The sequence below is a fragment of the Micromesistius poutassou genome (assembly GCF_964030765.1).
Source record: "Micromesistius poutassou genome assembly, chromosome: 3".
In the NCBI taxonomy this organism is placed as follows: Eukaryota; Metazoa; Chordata; class Actinopteri; order Gadiformes; family Gadidae; genus Micromesistius; species Micromesistius poutassou.
Window position 1 is genome coordinate 19,552,200 of NC_140273.1, and position 5,000 is coordinate 19,557,199.

The window sequence follows — 5,000 nt, forward strand, 5'->3', positions numbered from 1 at the left end:
TTGTGGTGGGTGCAGCAGTTGTCGTTGGTGCAGCAGCTGTTGTCGTTGGTTCAGCAGTTGTCATCATTGGTGCAGCAGTTGTTGTTGTTGGTGCAGCAGTTGTTGTCGTTGGTGCAGCAGTTGTTGTTGTTGGTCCGGAAGTTGTTGTTGCTGCAGCAATTGTTGTCGTTGGTGCAGCAGTTGTTGTTGTTGGTTCAGCATTTGTTGTCGTTGGTCGTCCAGTTGTCGTCGTTGGTGCAGCAGTTGTTGTTGTTGGTGCAGCAGTTTTTGTCGTTGGTGCAGCAGTTGTTTTCGTTGGTCCAACAGTTGTTGTCGTTGGTTCAACAGTTGTTGTCGTTGGTGCAGCAGTAGTTGTGGGCCCTGCAGATGTTGTGGTGGGTCCAGCAGTTGTGATGGTTGGACCTGCAGTTGTCGTTGTTGCTGCAGCAGTTGTTGTCGTTGGTGCAGCAGTTGTTTTCGTTTGTCCAGCAGTTGTTGTCGTTGGTGCATCAGTTGTTGTCATCGTTGCAGCAGTTGTGGTTGTTGGTCCTGCAATAGTTGTGGTGTGTGCAGCAGTTGTTCTTGTTGGTGCAGCAGTTTTTGTCCTTGATGCAGCAGTTGTTGTGGGCCCTGCAGATGTCGTGGTGGGTCCAGCAGTTGTCGTTGTTGTTCCTGAAGTTGTCATTGTTGGTGCAGCAGTTGTTGTTGGTGTAGCAGTTGTCATTGGTGCAGCAGTTGTGGTGGTTGGTCCTGCATTTGTCGTTGTTGCTGCAGCAGTTGTTGTCATTTGTGCAGCAGTTGTTGTCGTTGGGACAGCAGTTGTTGTCGTTGGTGCAACAGTTGTTGTCGTTGGTGCAGCAGTTGTGCTTGTTTGTCTTTCAGTAGTTGTAGTGGGTGCAGGAGTTGTTGTTGTTGGTCCTGCAAATGTTGTGGTGGGTCCAGCAGTTGGTGTTGGTGCAGTATTTGTTGTCGTTAGTGCAGCAGTTGTTTTCGTTGATCCAGCAGTTGCTGTCGTCGGTGTAGCAGTTGTTGGTCCTGAAGTTGTTGTTGCTGCAGCAATTGTTTTCGTTGGTGCAGCAATTGTTGTTGTTGGTGCAGCAGTTGTCGTTGGTGCAGCAGTTGTTTTCATTGGTGCAGCAGTTGTGGTTGTTGGTCCGGCAGTTGTTTTTGCTGCAGCAATTTTTGTCGTTGGTGCAGCAGTTGTTGTCGTTGGTCCAGCAGTTGTTGTCGTTGGTGCAGCAGTTGTTGTTGTTGGTGAAGCAGTTGTTGTAGTGGGTGCAGCAGTTGTTGGTCCGGCAGTTGTTTTTGCTGCAGCAATTTTTGTCGTTGGTGCAGCAGTTGTTGTCGTTGGTCCAGCAGTTGTTGTCGTTGGTGCAGCAGTTGTTGTCGTTGGTGCAACAGTTGTTGTTGTAGGTCTTGCAGTTATTTTGGTGGGTCCAGCAGTTGTCGTTGTTGTTCCTGAAGTTGTCTTTGTTGGTGCAGCAGTTGTTGTTGGTGCAGCAGTTGTGGTGGTTGGTCCTGCATTTGTCTTTGTTGGTGCAGCAGTTGTTGTCATTTGTGCAGCAGTTGTTGTCGTTGGGACAGCAGTTGTTGTCGTTGGTGCAACAGTTGTTGTCGTTGGTGCAGCAGTTGTGCTTGTTGGTCTTTCAGTAGTTGTAGTGGGTGCAGCAGTTGTTGTTGTTGGTCCTGCAGTTGTTGTTGCTGCAGCAATTGTTGTCGTTGGTGCAGCAGTTGTTGTTGTTGGTCCAGCAGTTTTTGTTGTTGGTGCAGCAGTTGTTGTTGTTGGTGCAGCAGTTGTTATAGTGGGTGCAGCAGTTGTTGTTGTTGGTCCAGCAGTTTTTGTTGTTGGTGCAGCAGTTGTTGTTGGTGCAGCAGTTGTTGTTGTTGGTGCAGCAGTTGTTATAGTGGGTGCAGCAGTTGTTGTCGTTGGTCCAGCAGTTGTTGTCGTTGGTGCAGCAATAGTTGTCGTTGTTTTTGGTGTAGCAATTGATGTCGTTGGTGCAGCAGTTGTTTCCGTTGTTGCAGCAATTGTTGTTGGTCCTGCAGTTGTCGTTGTTGGTACAGTTGTTGTGGTTGTTGGTGCAGCACTTGTCGTTGTTGGTCCTGCAGTTGTTGTAGTTGGTGCAGCTGTTATGGTTGTTGGTGCAGCAGCTGTCGTCGTTGGTGCAGCAGTTGTGGTTGTTGGTGCAGCAGTTGTCGTTGTTGTTCTAGCAGTTGTCGTTGTTGGTCCTGAAGTTGCCGTAGTTGGTGCAGCATCTGTTGTCATTGGTGTAGCAGTTGTTTTCGTTGGGCCAGCAGTTGTTGTCGTTGGTTCAGCAGTAGTTGTCATTGGTGCAGCAGTTGTTGTCGTTGGTGCAGCAGTTGTTGTCGTTGGTGCCACAGTTGTGGTTGTTGGTGCAGCAGTTGTTGGAGCAGGAGTTGTCGTTGTTGGGGCAGTAATTGTTGGAGCAGCAGTTGTCGTTGTTGGTGCAACAGTTGTAGTCGTTGGTGCAACAATTGTTGTCGTTAGTGAAGTAGTTGTCGTCGTTGGTGCAGCAGTTGTAGTCGTTGGTACAACAATTGTTGTCATTGGTGCCGCAGTTGTTGTTGGTGCAACAGTTGTCGTTGGTACAGCAATTGTTGTCGCTGTTGGTGCAGCAGTTGTTGGTGCAGCAGTTGCTGTTGTTGGTGCAGCAGTTGTTATTGTTGTTGATGCAGCAATTGTTGTCGCTGTTGGTGCAGCAGTTGTTGTTTTTGTAGCATTTGTCGTTGTTGTTGCAGCAGTTGTTGTCGTTGATTCAGCAGTTGTCGTTGTTGGTGCAGCAGTTGTTGTGGTTGGTGTAGCAGTTGTTTTCGTTGTTGCAGCAACTGTTGTTGGAGCAGCAGTTGTTTTCGTTGGTGTAGCAGTTGTGGTCGTTGGTGCAACAGTTGTTTTCCTTGGTGCAGCAGTTGTCGGTGTTGTTGCAGCAGTTGTTGTTGTTGGTGCAGAAGTTGTTGTCATTGGTGCAGCAGTTGTTGTCGTTGGTGTAGCAGTTGTCATAATTGTTGCAGCAATTGTTGTTGTTGGTGTAGAAGTTGTTGTTGGTTCAACAGTTGTTGGTGTAGCAGTTGTGGTCGTTGGTGCAGCAGGTGTCGTTGTTGTTGCAGGAGTTGTGGTCGTTGGTGCAGCAGTTGTCGTTGGTGCCGCAGTTGTCATTGTTTGTTCAGCAGTTGTTGGTTTAGCAAATATCGTCGTTGATGCAGCAGTTGTCATTGGTGCAGCAGTTGTCGTTGGTGCAGCAGTTGTTGTCGTCGGTGTAACAGTTGTGGTCGTTAGTGCAGCAGTTGTCGTTGTTGGGGCAGCAGTTACTGTCCTTGGGGCAGCAGTTGTCATTGTTGGTTTAGCAGTTGTTGGTGCAGCAGTTGTCGTTGTTGGTGCAGCAGATGTTGTTGTTGTTGGTGCAGAAGTTGTTCTTGTTGGTGCAGCAGTTGTTGTAGTTGTTTGTGAATCAGTTGTTTTCGTCGGTGCAGCCGTTGTTGGTACCAAAGTTGTTGTCGTTGGTGCCGCAGTTGTCGTCGTTGGTGCAGCAGTTGTTGTCGTTGGTGCAGCAGTTGTCATTGTTGGTTCAGCAGTTGTTGGTTCAGCAGTTCTCATCGTTGATGCAGCAGTTGTTGACGCTTGTGCAGCAATTGTTTTCGTTGGTGCAGCAGTTGCTGTCCTTGGTGCAGCAGATGTCATTGTTGGTTTAGCAGTTGTTGGTTCAGCAGTTGTCGTTGGTGCAGCAGTTGTTGTTGGTGCAGCAGTTGTTGTTGTTGCAGCAGTTGTTGCCGTTGGTTCAGCAGTTGTCGTTGGTGCAGCAGTTGTTTTTGTTGGTGCAGCAGTTGTTGTTGTTGGTGCAGCAGTTGCTGTCCTTGGTAAAGTAGTTGTCGTCGTTGGTGCAGCAGCTGTTGTTGTTGGTGCAGCAGTTGTCGTTACAGCAGTTGTCGTCATTGGTGCCACAGTTGTTGTCGTTGGTGCCGCAGTTGTCGTCGTTGGTGCAGCAGTTGTCGTCGTTGGTGCAGCAGTTGTCGTCGTTGGTGCAGCAGTTGTTGTGGTTGGTGCAGCAGTTGTTGTGGTTGGTGCAGCAGTTGTCGTTGTTGTTGCAGCAATTGTTGTTGGTGCAGAAGTTCTTGTTGTTGGTGAAGCAGTTGTCATTGTTGGTGCAGCAGTTGTTGTCGTTGGTGCAGCAGTTGTTGTCGTTGGTGCAGCAGTTGTCGTAATTGTTGCAGCAATTGTTGTTGTTAGTGCAGAAGTTGTTGTTGATGCAGCAGTTGTTGTTGCAGCAGTTGTCGTTGGTTCAGCAGTTGTTGGTGCAGCAGTTGTGGTCATTGGTGCAGCAGTTGTCGTTGTTGGTGAAGCCGTTGTAGTTGTTCTTGCAGTTATTGTCTGTACAGCAGTTCTTGTTGCAGGAGTTGTGTTTGTTGTTGCAGCAGTTGTTGTCGTTGGTGCAGCAGTTGTCGTTGGTGCAGCAGTTGTTGTCGTTGTTGCAGCAGTTGTTTTCATTGGTGCCGCAGTTGTCATTGTTGGTTCAGCAGTTGTTGGTTCAGCAAATGTCGTCGTTGATGCAGCAGTTGTTTTCGTTGGTGCAGCAGTTGCTGTCCTTGGTGCAGCAGTTGTCATTGTTGGTTTAGCAGTTGTTGGTGCAGCAGTTGTTGTTGTTTGTGCAGCAGTTGTTGTTGTTGGTGCAGAAGTTGTTGTCGTTGTTGTTGCAGCAGTTGTTGTCGTTGGTTCAGCAGTTTTTGTTGGTGCAGCAGTTATTGTCGTTGGTGTAACAGTTGTGGTCGTTGGTGCAGCAATTGTTTTTGTTGGTGCAGCAGTTGTAGATGGTGCAGTTGTTGTCCTTTGTGCAGCAGTTGTCGTCGGTGCAGCAGTTGTCGATGTTGGTGCAGCAGTTGTCGTTGCTGTCGTTACACTTGTCATAGTTTGTCTCTCAGTTGCCATTTTTGATTCAGCAGTTGTTGTGAGTCCTTTAGTTTTTGTTGGTCTTGTAGTTGCGGGTTTGATTATTGTTGATGGTATTGGA

General features: G+C 48.2%; 1 pseudogene across 1 annotated transcript in view; it reads right to left on the reverse strand.

Moving 5' to 3' along the window:
• The window catches only part of LOC311341123, a 36,121-nt pseudogene that overhangs the window by 13,639 nt on the left and 17,482 nt on the right, over positions 1 to 5,000 (reverse strand). Inside the window, exons 2-4 of the transcript in view lie at positions 3,914 to 4,363; positions 2,738 to 2,986; positions 1,400 to 2,458 (exon numbers count right to left, since the gene is read on the reverse strand). The product of the transcript in view is annotated as an uncharacterized misc_RNA (transcript). The remainder of the gene's footprint in view (positions 1 to 1,399; positions 2,459 to 2,737; positions 2,987 to 3,913; positions 4,364 to 5,000) is intronic.